Source organism: Oncorhynchus clarkii, chromosome 4 (genome assembly GCF_045791955.1).
Source record: "Oncorhynchus clarkii lewisi isolate Uvic-CL-2024 chromosome 4, UVic_Ocla_1.0, whole genome shotgun sequence".
In the NCBI taxonomy this organism is placed as follows: Eukaryota; Metazoa; Chordata; class Actinopteri; order Salmoniformes; family Salmonidae; genus Oncorhynchus; species Oncorhynchus clarkii.
In genome coordinates this window covers 59,630,323-59,646,749 of record NC_092150.1, presented here as the reverse complement: position 1 = coordinate 59,646,749, position 16,427 = coordinate 59,630,323, and the positions used below count along the sequence as shown (strand labels likewise).

General features: G+C 42.8%; 1 protein-coding gene across 10 annotated transcripts in view; it reads right to left on the bottom strand.

Moving 5' to 3' along the window:
• LOC139407019 (unconventional myosin-VI-like) overlaps positions 1–16,427 on the bottom strand; it is a 94,342-nt gene extending 77,915 nt beyond the window's left edge. For 9 of the 10 annotated variants that reach the window (XM_071150276.1, XM_071150278.1, XM_071150281.1 and 6 more), the window contains exon 1: positions 16,274–16,415. The gene's annotated coding sequence lies outside the window, so the exon portion shown is untranslated. Of the gene's footprint in view, positions 1–16,273 lie in introns of all 10 variants that reach the window. The other variant, XM_071150277.1, reaches the window with a different exon arrangement.

The following is a 16,427-nucleotide window of genomic DNA, read 5'->3' as shown; positions in this document are numbered from 1 at the left end:
AAATCTGAGATGGTGGGCGTCATGGATTGCTGAAATGACATGGAAAGAAGCTGGAGCCATGCAGAGCAGAGCGAGGCAAGACTGAACCTGATACCCACCCACAGAAGCCTACACACTGCAACATCTGACAGTTTAGCTTCAGCAGAATTATTGAAGGTTCAATGAGCACCTAAAAATGCATGTAGGCCCATGTGTTCACAAGCAGAATTGTGGTCACATTTTAGGTCGTAGTCTAAAACTAAAGGTCCCATGGCAAAGGGCTCTCCTTCTGTGCGTGTCAGAGTTCCACCACAGGGCTGACTGGCATACATCACGCATGCTCACTATCACATCCATTGGCATGTGAAATAAAAACCAGAAATGCGAACCAAGCACTGACTGCACATCTGCGAATGGCATTTTCCGATGCAGCTATTAATGATGGCTATTAATGGTGGTGGGAAGGACTATCAGTCTAGCGTACAGACCGCATGATAAATCAGGCAGATATCACATATGGCTGACAACAATTCCTCCCTCCTGGTAACTGAGGGGACAGTAAACACAGTGATTGAAAGCCATCGGACTCTGTCTGCATCCCAATACTCTAGTCAGTGCCATTTGGGTTGCAGTCTCCGTTTATATGATGGTAACACAGTAATAGAGTCACGCCTGATCATGTGAGTTCAACATGCCGTTCTGGAGCGAGTACGAGTTGCTACTCTATTCAGGCAATCAATTAAAAAAAGATTCCTGAACGCACTTTAGGTATGCCAGCCAATCTTCACAGCTCACGCCATTGATCAATAAAGGCACTCTGGCACATTTGAAATAGGTTGAGCAATGTGCATTTGAAGAAAACATGTTACCAATCCCTGGGCAGAGGAAAGGGCATGCCGAGACTTATTTGCCTGGCCTTGTGACAAGGGCTGCACCTTATTCCCTGTGTAGGACTAGTGCCCAGCCTGGCCTAGATGGCTGTGGTAAATAAAAAGTAGTGCACTATATAGGGAACAGGGTGCCATTTGAGACACAGACAAAGTCCTGCTGTGATGTATTGCTGCATCATGGCAACTCCAGCACGGCGCCCGGGCAAACGCCTGGCAACTAAAGAAGACATTTTTCACAGGAATTTCTTTTTTTTGGGGGGGGGGCATGACACGCTGGCTCAACACACCTACTAGGACAATGCTTGTGTAACAAGGAGATATTTGCTTATCAGCCCACGTCTCTTACAATTTACATAATAAGCAAAGAAATTTGAGGAAGACATCAAGGCCAGTAATTGGTTTCGGTCATGAACAACTTGAGCAATGCACAGCTCTTTTTCCAGTAGCATTCAAAATGTAGGCCTAACTCAAAGAAGCTCAGCATACAACATAGAAAATGACATGGGAAATTAAGGGTTGACTTGTTGTTCAGCTCAACAAAACCACAAAAACTTGCTTTACTGTCATAATGAGCCCAGCTGGAGTCAGGTACATTAGCAGCAACAAGGCGACATACGCACTACCGTCATGCAGAGTTCGCACAGCCTTATGATGCCATCATGATGAACCAGTTGCATCAGTGATTGTGTTGTGTGTACACGTGAAATGTCAGCTGCCCCCAAAGTATCTTGTGAGCGCACAACCACAAAATGTAAAATTCTCAAAAGTTTTAGGGAGGAATCTGCACCGTTCTGCCAGAGCTTGGTGTTTATTATCAGATGTATTAGGTAACAAAATGTGACTTATTGGATATAAAATGTTAATATGTTAGAGCAGCAGCAAATTAGGGGTCGCCTGATATGAAAATGAGGTTGCAGGAAAATTTCCCAAATCCAGAGAAACTGATATATACATACACAAAAACTAATAGTCTTTGAATCTCAAATCATTGTAAAATGTGGTAACCATTAACGAAAATTATTCAAATCTAAAAGAATCAAATTAAACCAACCAATGGGAAAAGGCCACTTGACCGTTGCCCTTGGAATCTTTCCTACAGTTCATGGCTAGGCTCGCTACGAAACACTATGACAGAGACTTACATATTACTGCCCAAAATGTATATGGTGAAAATAATGTGTGGGGAGGCAGAGGCACAGAAACTCACATCAATACCTTTTGTCAGATATCAATTCTTCAAGTGTTGCCATTTCTGGCAATCAACTGAACAAGTCAAGAACTCCATAGTTTACGCTCTCCAAATGGATGTTAACCGTGAGGGAGGCTAATCCCATGCATTGACCTCTGTTTGCAATACATCTCGGGGGAATACTATTCACAAGGAAATATTGTTCGGTCTCACAATTCACAAGCATGAAACGGCACAGGGGATGTTCAGTGTGCTGCGTGGCTATATTGACGAAAAACAGATCCCATGGGGTTGAACAGTGGGCTTCCGCAACAGAAGGCGGGACGGCATCTGCACTCTAGTTATGAATGGTGTCTCCCTCTGTCATATGGACGCACTGTATGATACAACGAGAGCAACTGTCGGCAAGAGCTTATCACAGAACTGAGATTTACTACAACAGGTAACTTCGATTGTAAACCACATCCACTGCTTGTTAGTTGTTGTTTTTTTGTTGCTATGTGGAGATGTGGGATCAGAACATGACGATGTTCTATTTTACGCTGACCAGGCTACACACCAAGGCTTGGTGGTTATCAAGAGGGAGGGTTGGAAAGATTTTTCACATTAAGAGGGGAACTGTTGTGATTCCCAATGGATGTAAAAAAAAAAAAATTAAAAAAAATTGTAACACTTGGTTGACTTTGTGTGATGAAAAGAATGTCTCCTTGCCTATGTAACAGACATATTTGGGAAACTGAATGAACTGAACACAAGCATGCAGGGGAAATACAAAAACATTCGACAGATGAGTGATCGATTCAGTGGAAAGAATGTCTTTCAAAAGCGAATCATGCTTTTGAAAGAAAAACAGCAGAACAGCATCAGTAAGTGACGTACACGAGTGGTGACTGCTCACCGCCAACGTTTGGCAGAGCACTTCGGGACCTACTTCCCAATCCGTTTGACTGTGATCCTGGCTCAGTTGTCATGCCGGTAAGTGAAATAAAACTGTTCGAGCTGTCATGTGACAGAATGTTGCAGACAACGCATTCACGGGACCCTGCGGAGGGGTTTTGATACCTGATTCAAAGGGAATACCCTGCCACCTTCCTCTGAGCATCAAAACTCACGGTACCCTTCGCCAGCTCATATCTGTGTGAAGCTGGGTTTAGTGTGCTCGTCTGCAGAGATGAGGTGCGTACTGTTGACCACGCCCCGACTTTGCAAAGCTCAGACATTCATTAAGCGCACTCATCTCATTAGTTGCGTAGAGATAGACATGTCAGACTAATTTGCATTTGACAGTCGTAGCCAGACATAAAAAAAAGTGATTGTGAGTTGAGAAGACAAAATCAGAAATACTGTTACATGCTGACCACTTGCGTGCGCCATGTTGATTTGGCCCACCCACACGCGATCAGGACACGCAGGATGAAATATCAAAACAAACTCTGAACCAACTATACTCATTTGAAAAGTATTAAACATTTATGGAAATAGCTAGCTAGCTTGCTGTTGCTAGCTAATTTGTCCAGGGATATATAAACATTGGGTTATTTTACCTAAAATGCACAATGTCCTCTACGTTAGGGTAACGTTAAACCGAGTTAGTTTCTAGTCATCACTCCTCCTCTAGTCTTCTTTGGCCTTCATATGGAGGTTGGCAACCAACTTTAAGGTGCATTACCACCACCAACTGGAGTGGGGACCTCAGTTCATCTTTCAATCACCCACATGGGCATATGCTCCTAAAAACCAATAAGGAGATGGGAGAGGCAGGACTTGCAGCGTGTTGAGCGTCTCAAATAGAACCAAGCACGCAAAACGGTCGGTGTGGTCAGCATGTTAGATGTTTTTCCATTGACTGCTATAGCCTCAAAAAAAAAAAAAGTTAACATTGGCTGTTAATCACAAATGTCTTCATATGGTTGGGGTCATGAGAATTTTCATGATTGATGATTCAGGACATGAAAATTGTGTGTGTCTTGGTAAAACGTATTTTGTTACATAGAATGTCATCACCAAAGCACGTTTTCACCCACTCTGGGCAGAGTGGGTGGACACGCTACTCTCGCTCCTCTGAGGATGCCAAAATCTGTCAAAACAGAGGGACGCAAATATGGGAGAAGAGCTTAGGGAGGATGCCACGAGGGATGGGAGTGTGTGTGTGTGTGTATTTGTTTTGGGAGACATAGCCAAGCCTACTCACTCTAACCAAAATGGGATTTAAGAAAAAGGGACAGTTCTGTGAAGACAGTTAACCAGTGGTATTCAGTTGAACGTTCAGGCCAATGGCAGCTGCTGGTTGAGGTTTCTTGTGTGTTTCTGAAGAGGAGATCAAGGCAGACTGTAGCCTTTCCATTCTAAAGAAAGACACTGCTACCTTAGCAGAGGAAATAGTTGAGAGGCAGTGTTTGAATGGGCTGTGAGTTATGCATGTTGGGCCTACTCTTCACTCTGCCACAGCGGGAACAAAACAGAGGATTGTTGGAGTATTGTCTGTACTGTCCGCTGCACACAGAGCTTACTGTCATGGTAAAGCAAAGTCACGTGGTGTAGAGACAAAAGAGAGGCAGCATCCCAAATGTCACCCTGCGCATTACTTTTGACCAGAGACTAGGGGCCCTGGTCAAAAACAGTGCACTATACAGAGAATAGGGTACCATTTGGGACACAGACAGCTTCTGAACACAAAACCCTGTGATGGGTTTAGAAACAATGGGCCTGGAGGCTGTGTTGAACGTGCCAAGAAGAGCTGAGCCTTCAAAGCCTTGTGAATCTGCCTGCAAAGTCTCTTTCAATTTCTATGACACTCAGCCTTTCTTTCTATGGCTATGCTTAGCTCTATAAATATAGCACATTACTGGTATGAACTATCGTTTCCTGTTTAATGTGTTTAACGTGATTGGATATCAGATATATCAATTATTGCAGCCTGCAAAATGTAAGATAAATGGTGGTATGAGCTCAGAGTGGGAGAGGCCTACTCCAGCAGATTAGTGGACTTTAATAACATATGTCATGCTTAATAACTCTGTTAGAACTTGCATCACGGAGTAAGAGTCAGGTGGAGGTGGTTTGTCGAGACATGACCTATGTCCCAGAGTGAGAGAGACTATAAAACTATTGCTTCCCTGCCCTGAAGGGTGCGTTGGTTTGCCCTAGAACACAGTCTGTACATACCTGACAAAAACAGGTTTTGAAACTATAGGGCCTAATGATTTAAGTTAACACCTTACGGATGGATACATCTTGTTATAACTATGTGGGGAATTCAATCTCACTGTCATGCTCACACAAAAGAAATGTTTTTCGTCAGAAAGGGTTCCACCCAAAGAAATAGAATGAGTAGAACAGGTTCCAACCCTCTAACCTTGGCAATTGGTCTGGTAAACTCATTCTAAGGTTCCTGCAGGTCAGAAATAGGGCTTTCATCCATGCCCTGTTAACTGGAGCTGACATGGGCTCAGCAGGATAAATTCCCTGATCCTGGTTCCAGCCAGTCTGGTCTAGGAAGGTAATGGCTACTAGGGGGTCAAGCTCACCAGACATGAGTTTAGGGTTTAAAACAAGGGTTTTAAACTCAGGAGGTAGCCAACAGTACCTGAACTCAGCCTGTATTACTGCTCATGTTCTCAATTTGACAACATTTCTCCAGTTTGTGTGCCCAGTGAGCGATTGACCCAGTATAGGCAACTGTACAAAAGCTGAAGCACTACTCTCCTAAAGTCAAGCCTTGCCCAAACTAGGAGTGTAAAAGGATAAGATTACCAGCTTTTTGCTATTGAAGTGGACAGGAATCTCCTCCCCTCCTGAGTCCCCCCCTCCCTCATTCCTAGAGACTCCATTTTGTGAACTCCCTCCCAGTCCAGTGAATTTGGTTTTGATGAGGTCAGCAGATGCAGTGAATCCAAAGCTAAACTTCAACCTACAACCCCTGTTACACAGCTTAAAGATTGACAAGAATCATCTTCAAGTCTAACCGCATTAAAAAAAGTTTCTCAGAGGGACTCTACAACTTAAAAGTTAAACATTGGACAAATTCTACAGGTCTAGTGGATCGAATCAATTCCTTCCTATTGGGCCTAATTCCTATTTCATACAGTTGTTTAGAGGTGTTGGGCATACAGTGCATTCAGAAAGAATTAAGACCCCTCGACTTTGCAGTTACATTACAGCCTTATTCTAAAATTGATTAAAATAGCTCTACACACAATACCTCATTATGACAAAGTGAAAACAGGTTTTTAGAAATGTTCATTTTTCAAATGAAATTACATTAGTATTCAGAGCCTTTACTTAGTACTTTGTTGAAGCACCTTTGGCAGCGATTACAGCCTCGAGTCTACTTGGGTATGAAGTTACAAGTTTGGCACAGCTGTATTTGGAGAGTTTCTCCCATTCTGCTCTACAGATCCTCTCAAGCTCTGTCAGGTTGGATGGGGAGCGTCGCTACACAGCTATTTTCAAGTCTCTCCAGAGATGTTCGATCGGGTTCAAGTCCGGGCTCTGGATGGGCTACTCATGGACATTGAGACTTGTCACTTCTGGGTTGTCTTGGCTGTGTGGTTAGGGTCGTTGTCCTGCTGGAAGATAAACCTTCGCCCTAGTCTGAGGTCCTGAGCGCTCTGTAGCAGGTTACCAAGGAACTCTGTACTTTGCTCCATTCAGCTTTCCCTCGATCCGGACTAGTCGCCAAGTTCATGCTGCTGAAAAACAATCCCACAGCATGATGCTTCCACCACCATGCTTCACTGTAGGAAAGGTGACAGGTTTCCTCCAGACACGACACTTCAGGCTAAAGAGTTCAATCTTGGTTTCATCAGACCAGAGAATCTGGTTTCTCATAGTATGAGTCCTTTAGGTGCTTTTTGGCAAACTCCAAGCAGGCTGTCATGCTCCTTTTACTGAGGAGTGGTTTCCGTCTAGGCACTCTACCATAAAGGCCTGATTGGTGGAGTGATGCAGAAATGGTTGTCCTTCTGGTTCTCCCATCTCCACAGAGGAACTCTGGAGCACTGTCAGAGTGACCATCCTCCCTGACCAAGGCCCTTCTCCTCTGATTGCTCAGTTTGGCTGGGCAGCCAACTCGAGGAAGTCTTGTTGGTTCTTAACTTCTTCCATTTAAGAATGATGGAGGTCAGTGTTCTTGGGGACCTTCAATGCTGCAGAAATGTTTTGGCACCCTTCCCCAGATCTGTGCCTCGACACAATCCTGTCTGTCTCAGAGCTCTACGGACAATTCCTTCAACCTCATGGCTTGGTTTTTGCTCTGACATGCACTGTCAACTGTGGGACCTTATATAGACAGGTGTGTGCCGTTTCTAAATCATGTCCAATCAATTAAATGTACCACCGTTGGACTCCAATCAAGTTGTAGAAACATCTAAATAATGATCAATGGAAACAGGATGCACCTGCGCTCAATTGAGTCTCATAGCAAACGGTCTGAATACTTATGTAAATAATGTATTTGTTTATTTTTATAAAATTTGAAAAACATTTCTAAAAACCTGTTTTCGCTTTGTCATTATGGGGTAAATTTGTGTAGATTGATGAGGGAAAAACTTGTATTTAATCCATTTTAAAATAAGGCTGTAAAAATGACATGTAGTAGGGAAGGGGTCCGAATACTCTCCGAAAGCACTTTAAATAACAATTGTCCAAATTCAATCCAACTTTAATCCACAAAAAGATTAACAAATGTTTTGCCCCTAATGAACTGAGCAGCATTTCTGCCTAAGCATAGACGAGAGGATTTGATCCTGATTACACTGCACTAGATCTAGGCTACATCCACTGGTATTATTAAAAAAGTCAAACTGACTAAAAAAGGGCCAAGGTGGCTTACAGATCACACATTATTACCTGAAATTAAAGTATCAATAAAACATTTTAAAATGAGCTTAACATGTTCAGTGTCAATTCACTTCTAATGTGCCCAGCCTTATTGGCACCACAGCTTCCAGGAGCTTTTAAACTCCTCTGGCAAGAAGCCCATCACTATTCAAGTTCATATTAAAAAAAGTACACTCTTATTTTATTTCCAATCATGCTTTGAGTCGTGCGCCATAATCTTTGATTCCATCGTCACATACAACGATTCGTGCCAATCTTCCATTGACATACTGTATGCATAGGCTAATTTTGGTGCGAGTCACTCAAATAAGGATTCCGCTCACTGAAAACGAGACAGAACTGGGGCCCTGTCTGTGCAGTCGGTCTTTTGTCAACTAACCCCTAAGATAACTTCCTCTACCGCCAGTCCCTCGAGACATACACAGACAAAATCTCTTCCCCACAATCTTGTCTTTTCAGGCATACAGTAATCTCTTTGCTGTGTGAACACCACTGATTATTCTACGTGCACATCCCAAACGGCACCCTATTCCCTTTAAAGCGCACTACTTTTGACCAGGGCCCATAGGTCTCTGGCCATACGTAGTGCACTCGGGAATAGGGTGCCATTTGGGACTCAGAGACTCTACAGACGCCCACAATGAATAGAGTGGAAGCCTCAGTGGCGCCACGGTCGGAAGACACTCCAATAGCAACAGAGGCACACCGCCAACCAAAGAACCAGGAGAGGAGTCCCCACTTCCCCCAGAGGCAAATCAATCTTATCCAGCTGAAGAGAACATGGAAAGCACATGGAGATACTGACTGGAGCCAAATGGGACTGGAAGGAAAACAGTGGTGGCCTCTCACACACACACACACACACTAGGCCCAGGAAACCCAGACTGACAAACCCACAATAGGGTCTGGAGGCCCCAAGCTGCTTATCCCACTGTTTCTTAAAAAGCATTAGTTGAGTATCAGCAGAGGTACAGGATGGATAGCAACACAGTGGAGAGCTAAGTTTAGTAAAAAGCTATACATGGTTAAAGGCGAGAGAGACACACGTGAATAATGGATGCTGTGGCAAAATGCTGATTTATTTATTTTTAAAACAGTGAACGCTGAATGCTCATCCCATGGGCGAGGCAAAACCTTTTCCACTACTCTATCTGTAGAACCGGAATATTTCGATGTAGAAAAATAGCCAAAAATAAATAAAATAAAAACTTCCTCAATTAAAAGCACCGGCCTATTATTCCCTTTTATGTCACAGGGTTGGGATAAAGGGAGCTGATGGAATAATATGGGTTCAGTTCACCTTGAATAAGCTTTACCCATACATAGCCTACAAGACATGCCACCAGTGGTCTCTTCACCGTCCCAAAGTCCAGAACAGAGGCTAGGAAATGCACAGTACTAAGTACAGCCATGACGACATGGAACTCATCCACCCTGGGTAAATCAAGCTAGCAGTAAAACCTGAAAAAAAAATAATAAAATGAAACACCTGATGGAACCAGACGGACTGTGGAGACACACAGCTGTAAATATTTTAGCAATATAATACATTTGTAATATTGGCGCAATTTAAACATGTATAACACAATGTCTTGTATGATGTATTGTTTTATTATGTATTGTTTAATTCCTGTTTGGACCCCAGGAAGAGCAGCTGCTGCCGTGGTAGCTAATGGGGGATCCTAATAAGGGTTGTCACGATACCAGCGATACTACGACACTGGATTTTCCATGGCATAAAAGGAAAACAAAGCAGACTACTCTTTGGTCCATTAAAGTACTGTATGTAAAATAGTGTACTATAGTCTGGAAAAGAAACATGTGACTCAGGGTGACAACATAAGGCCGCTTGTTCCAACAGAACTTTTTTGTTCAAGAAATTCAGTCCGCTTTATGTTTGTTACCTTGCCACGATACCTCAGAGTATCGCGACAACCCTAATAAATACTGTACAAAAATATAAAAACACAACATGTAAAGTGTGGGTCCCATGTTCCATTAGCTGAAATAAAAGATAATAGAAATGTTCCATACGTACAAACAAATTCAAATTTTGTGCACTAATTTCTTTACATTCCTGTTAGTGAGCATTTCTCCTTTGCCAATAATTCATCCACCTGACAGTTGTGGCATATCAAGAGGTGGATTACACAGGTGCAACTAAAACATGCAGTTGTGTCACACCTCAATGCCACAGGCGTTTTGAGCGAATGTCAGTGTGCCAATTGCACGCTCCTGCAGGAATGTCCACCAGAGATGTTGCCAGAGAATTGAATGTTCATATCTCTACCATATGCCACCTCCAGAGTCATTTTAGAGAATTTGGCAGTACGTCCAACCGGCCTCACAACTGCAGACCACGTGTAACTCATGCCAGCCCAGGATCCCCCACATCTGGCTTATTCACCTTCGGGATTGTCAGAGACAAGCCACCAAGACAGCTGATGAAACTGTGAGTTTGCACATCCTAAGAATTTCTGCACAAACTGTCAGAAAACATCTCAGGGAAGCACATCTGCATGCTCGTCATCTTCACCAGGATCTTGACCTGACTGCAGTTCGGCGTCGTTACCGACTTCAGTGGGAAAATTCTCACCTTTGACTGCCACTGGCACACTGGAGAAGTGTACTCTTCATGGATGAATACCGGTTTCAACAGTACGAGGAAAATGGCAGACAACATGTATGACGTCATGTTGACGAGCAGTTTGCTGCACAATTTCTGAAAGCTGAAAATGTTCCAATTCTTCCAGACATGTCATCACCATCCATTGAGCATGTTTGGGATGCTCTGGTTGGACAATATTCCACAGGCCACTAAAAACCTGATCAACTTCATGCGAAGGAGATGTGCTGCGCTGCATGAGGCAAATGGTGGTCACACCGGATACTAACTGCTTTTCTGCTCCACGCCTCTATTATTATAAAAAAAATGTAAAGGCATCTTTGACCAAGATGCAGATCTGTATTCCGAGTTATGTGAAATTCATAGATCAGGGCTTAATTAATTGACTTCATGAGGAAATCAGTCAATTGAACTGTTAACTTAGTAAAATATTTGAAAAACGTTGCCTCTATTTTTGTTCAGAATAAATACCTAATGAGCCTTCAGGGATGGCAATGGAAGGGATCAATAATGCAGTCATATATCACAAATGGAAACTCCTCATGCTTGAGTCAACAGAAACTTTTTAGTCTAAACTCATAGCTTAGAGCACTAGCTGGCTGCAGACAGTGAAAAGAGATGGAAATAAATTGATTTAATAGGCCTCTGTCTAGCCTGTGTGTTGTGGCTGTGTGTTACTAGGGTTATTCAGCCTTGGGCACTGGTATAAAAACTATCGAGCTGATACTCAAATCCCCAAATATATCCGAAATTACACACTTCCTAACAGCAACAACACTAAAACATACGGGTACTGGGCAATTTTCATGGTAACAGAACCACAAGGAGACAGATTTTTACCACCTTACACAAAACATCCACAGAAAATTGCCAAAGAACAGTGCATATGGACGTGAACATCTCCCTCAGTTTCTTTTTTGACACCAAGTTCCCCAAAAACACAAAAAATGTCTACACTGAATTAAGATTTTAAGATGTCAGCAGAAAGAATGGGGTGTCAGATATGACACCTTGAGTTTGAAAAAAAATCTATTTTGGTACAGTAAATGAAGCGGATTTACACCTGATAAGTGAATGACATCGTGAGTCCCTGATGTGTACTATACAGAAATGCATACTTAGATATGTGATGTGTTCATTGTGATGCATCCTGAATAAGTACAAAAAAAAGGTAGAAAACAGGCCATATCCTCCTTTTGCATGTTTGGGTATTATTTGACACATTGGCTATTATTCTAATTCTAAAACGAAACAAAAACGTTGATATTAGTTGGCAAGGGTCTTAACGGCAACATTATTGGGTTTAGGCATTTCTAATATAAAACAGCTACCAGAAAGTCTTAAAAGTGAAGAGACCCCTACTCCATCTGTTAAACCAGAAATCAAAATGGCTTTCCTCATTCAAAATCTTTAGATTGGGAAAAAAAAAAGTATATAAATGCCTTCATTTCTCAAATATAGACCCTTTGCTTTCATTTGACACAATCGTATGCGCCCTTATGAACTGCACGTTGGTGCTCATGGGTCCTTTTACATGGAAATGGCCTACGTTAACTGTAGCGTGCACTGTAGTCTAGACCATGTAGGCTATTGTCCTTACAGCAATAGTACAGACTATCTGGTACAGAGACACACAGATAGAGGCTAACGCCATTTCTGAGGGCAGCCTTGGCTTGAGGTTCCAAAGGTCAAAAATGTGTGATCTCTGGCATCCGGGACAAGGTATAATGCAATGTATGTTACACTCCCTGCCTTAGTTATGTCTGGGTTCATTTGCATGCATGTTGCCAGCTGAATCACGTAAGGCATTAAGTTTGGCAATACGGCCAAGTTCACAGCTGAGCTATGGAGGGATAAAAACACATGAACGGAAGAGTCGAGCCCACACCCAAAACGCAACAGTCTGAGGTGGTAAGTGTCATGCCAAATGTGCCATGGTCAGTACAGAGGCTCAGCCATTTGGTTTAGGAAGTGAAGTCAGAACTCATATAGATGTGACAGATGGGGGGGGGAAGAATGTCTCAATTAGAAAGATGAATACAATTCCACACTTATTCACAATGTGAATATAGTCATATTGCCTATGACCTCTAGGGGGCAATGAAGTTCTATCTACCGCAGTCCGTCTTAAATCTCAAACTGAACAATTCGCCCATAAGCCCTTTATCGAGTGGGCACTTGCTGTTTTGTTCGATAGTGATTACTAGTCCGCAAGTGTTTGGGCCAAAATGATCATGGAGACGATGCACACTCCATGTCCCAACTGCCACAATATTTCAAAATTCTAAATCCATTCGCTAGCATTGCTTCCCGCAACCCGTTGTGCATGCCTCACTCGCTATGAAACACACTGGGGGAGAGACAAACTTACCCTGAGAAAGTTGTGAAGTATAAATCAGTCACCAGTGATTTCGTTTGCTGTAGCCTGTCCGCTGCTAGGTAGATTCCCTGACAAACAGAGATGGAATTTTAGCTAGCTAGCCAAGGATGTTGGGCACTGCACTGATAAACAACTTGTAACTTATTTACAACTGTTTGACAGCTTGCTGATGAAGTTGTCGACATGTTTCCAAAGCAACAATCGATATGTTGTAACATTGGGCCCGCTAAAAAGCACAGGCAGCAGTATTGACTCAGGGCAGAGCAGGCTGTTTCACTACTGTTGCTTGCCTTTCTCTGCCATTTTTCCAACGATTACGTGCAGAGTGCTTTATATCCATGGCAAATCATTTGAAAGATGTCTCCTACTAACGTTACAGCATTGATGTGTTAAGTATTCGCCTGTTAGTGGAAGTTGTGTGATAACTGCGCTGGGATTTTTATTTTGTGGAAGAAAAAGTTTTGGTTAGGGATTTTATTATTTATTAACGTTAACATCCCAATTGGATTTAAAGGTGAATGTTTACACCCCTAAACATCTACAAACCAGAACATAGTTTGTTTTATGTGCTAATAGCACAATGAAAGAAAAACTAAATACTTTCCTTTTACAGCTCCAACCTCCATTGCCCCTCAATCTAAGCATATTGTCCTGTACAACAAAGCTAGTTTGGTGGACTTATGATGAATGTGTGCGCGCACGTACAACAGACACAGCACCTGGAGAAGAGGCTCGATAGCCTACACTGCAAACTGTGTAAGGTGACACTCCTCATCACACTAAACTGAGACTTCAGTCTGATCACTGGGACATGACTAATTCAGCTCACATTACACTAATTACAAAGGTGATGGGGTCTGGAACCTTACATAGGAGCATCACACCATCCAGAAACACGATCCATTTGTGCAGTCCCGTCCCCATTCTGTCATCACTGGCACCCACTGCACTACTGTGGTGGTTAGCCTTAAAATCTACTTCGGTTATGGGTGGAGTCAATGTCTGCGTCCCAAATAGCAACCTATCCCCTACATAGAGCACTCCTTTTGACCAGGACCCCAGTCAAATGTAGGGCACTATCAAGGATGCAGCCAACGCCTGATGAAAGGGTCACAGTAACCCTGGCTAGGCCAATGTGTGGGATGTTGTTTTAGGAAAACATCTCCAAGTTTCACAATCAACACACAGACGACAGTAATCAAATAAGTAACCAGTGAGATTGCATTTTACAGCCTCAAAAACCTTGTGTTTTATAGTGTACGCGCAGCGCCAGTAAATCCAATGGCCTTCATACAGGTTATGGCGCCATAGCATATCTCAAGGCCAAAATGTAAAAGTAGGCTACAAAAAAAAGTAGACTAAAATCATTCCAATCCAAATGAAACGGCTGTTAAGCATCTAGACAGGCTGGCTTTAGGACCACGCGGAGCATTGCCTCGGGAGAAGTTGCCAGCCTGCCACACCTTTCTTTCTTTTTTTTAAATTAAAAAGCAGAGATGGGGCCAGATGGCTGACCAGCAAATTAAACTGTTTAGGCAGTGCGCCGATTGCTTGAAACGTAACACGGCATTTGAACTTGGCCTTGTAAGCCTCAACCAGATGTTTTAAGCACCGGTTACTTCCAATAATAATGTCAGCATTGGAGGCATGTCCAATAGGCTAGTGGCTTCCCCTAAAGTAAATTGAATGAAATGTGCCAAGATTTCCTATATGTCTATACACAAACAAATAGAATCATTCAAAATAATACACCGGAGAGCATGATTTGGCCACAGAGGATCATTAGTCTTTTAAAAGTGACCTGTGGATTGTTTTAAGCGCGCAATTTGGGCTGCGCTCGCTGCAAATTGTCTATCAAATAGCTAATTGTTGAGTTGCAGAAGTCAATGAAAAGCAGGTAAATAGACCTAGCTCAATATTTAAAAATACAATTGTAGGGAAAAAAAACTGTTTGCTGTAAAGATAGTACTAATCTGTCTCTAGTCATCTTACTTCTCAACTCCCAATTGAGCGCACAGTAGTCTAGCTTACTGGCACCAGTGGAAAGCATCAGCTACATCCCAGGGAGTGCATGCATATTCACTGTCTTCATCATTGGATCAGGGCCACTGGAAAGTTTCCCAGCTGAACTGACACCACTGCCTTCTTATGAGTCAGGTTAACTTTAGTGAACTTCTGAAAAATTGAGAACGGTCCTCCCCTTCCTCCTCTGGAGGAGCCTCCACTGGGTCTCGCCATTATGGTCTTCAGAATGTAAACAAAACAGGTTAGTTCAGGAGCTGGGTGTTGAAGTGAGCATTTAATGAAAAGCACTTTGACGTTTTAATTCCCTCAACATTTACTAGCAGGATGTCACAGGTACTACACCTCTGTGGCAAAAAGCAGCAGTATCACTGTGACATGACTCATACCAATTCACTCTTGTAAAACCAGGTAGGGAAATGACCAAAGATCATAGTCCCTCGAAAAACGATGACAAATAATGTTCTGTGGAAAACGTCCCTCCACAAACAGCGGGACCAATGGAAAAATTGTCAACTTGAAACCTCTAGTTCTTTCCATCATCAGTGGTCTGTCTGGTCTAGTTGTCAGACCCGAGAACAGCGTTGATTACATTGCACACACTGAACTCTTACGTAATCATTAACAGAAAGGGTAGAATTTTCAGGACAGTAGGCTACACATGTGAAAAGAGCATAGGCATTAGTTATTGCAATCATAACGTGAGCACGCACACCTGTGTGTCCACATATGACATCTGTTTCTATTTTCAACACTGTGTACTGTAAGATATATGCGGGCCTAAGCCCATACTTCATTAACACAGTGGACAATGAATACATAAACCGGTACACCACGGCCAGGGGACAAGTAAGGGTTCCATTAATCCTCATGGAGTCGCGTTGGGGATGCGCGATTGACAGGATTCTATTGGAATATAACTATTCCTTGGAACGGTTATAAAACAACCGTCTGGCATGCTCTACAGCTGGGAAACGACTGAACTGAAGAGTGGTGTAACGAACCAGTGATTCCCACATTGTTCTGTCCTGGAGTGTTTGTCAAATGTCGAATTTTCCAGATATATCTTCATATCATTCGAAACCTGTAGTTTTTTTTCTGAAAGGGAGCATTGCTTTCAGCGACAATGGCAACACAATTCCACATTCCAAGATGCAGCGTTTACGGTTTTCGAAAGGAATGATACATTTGATGTCAATCGCTTTCTGTGTTGACAGCCTCCATTGGCATCAATGTAGCCTGCTAACGTTAGCCAGCTACGGAAAACTACCACCATTTCCAAAGCTTTCAACAATTACATTGGATTCAGTTTGTGGAGGAAAAAGACAGTCGCGGACGTTACCTACCTCGTATGCGTTTCAACCTGTGCAGTCGGACACTAATTGTCTATAAAACATGTAAAGTTTCCACGATAGACTGCCGGGTGCAGATCCGAGCTCTCCCAGAGCTCTCCTTCCTGCAGCAGCACCCTCCGACTCCCTCAGAAGTCCTGGTGTGTAT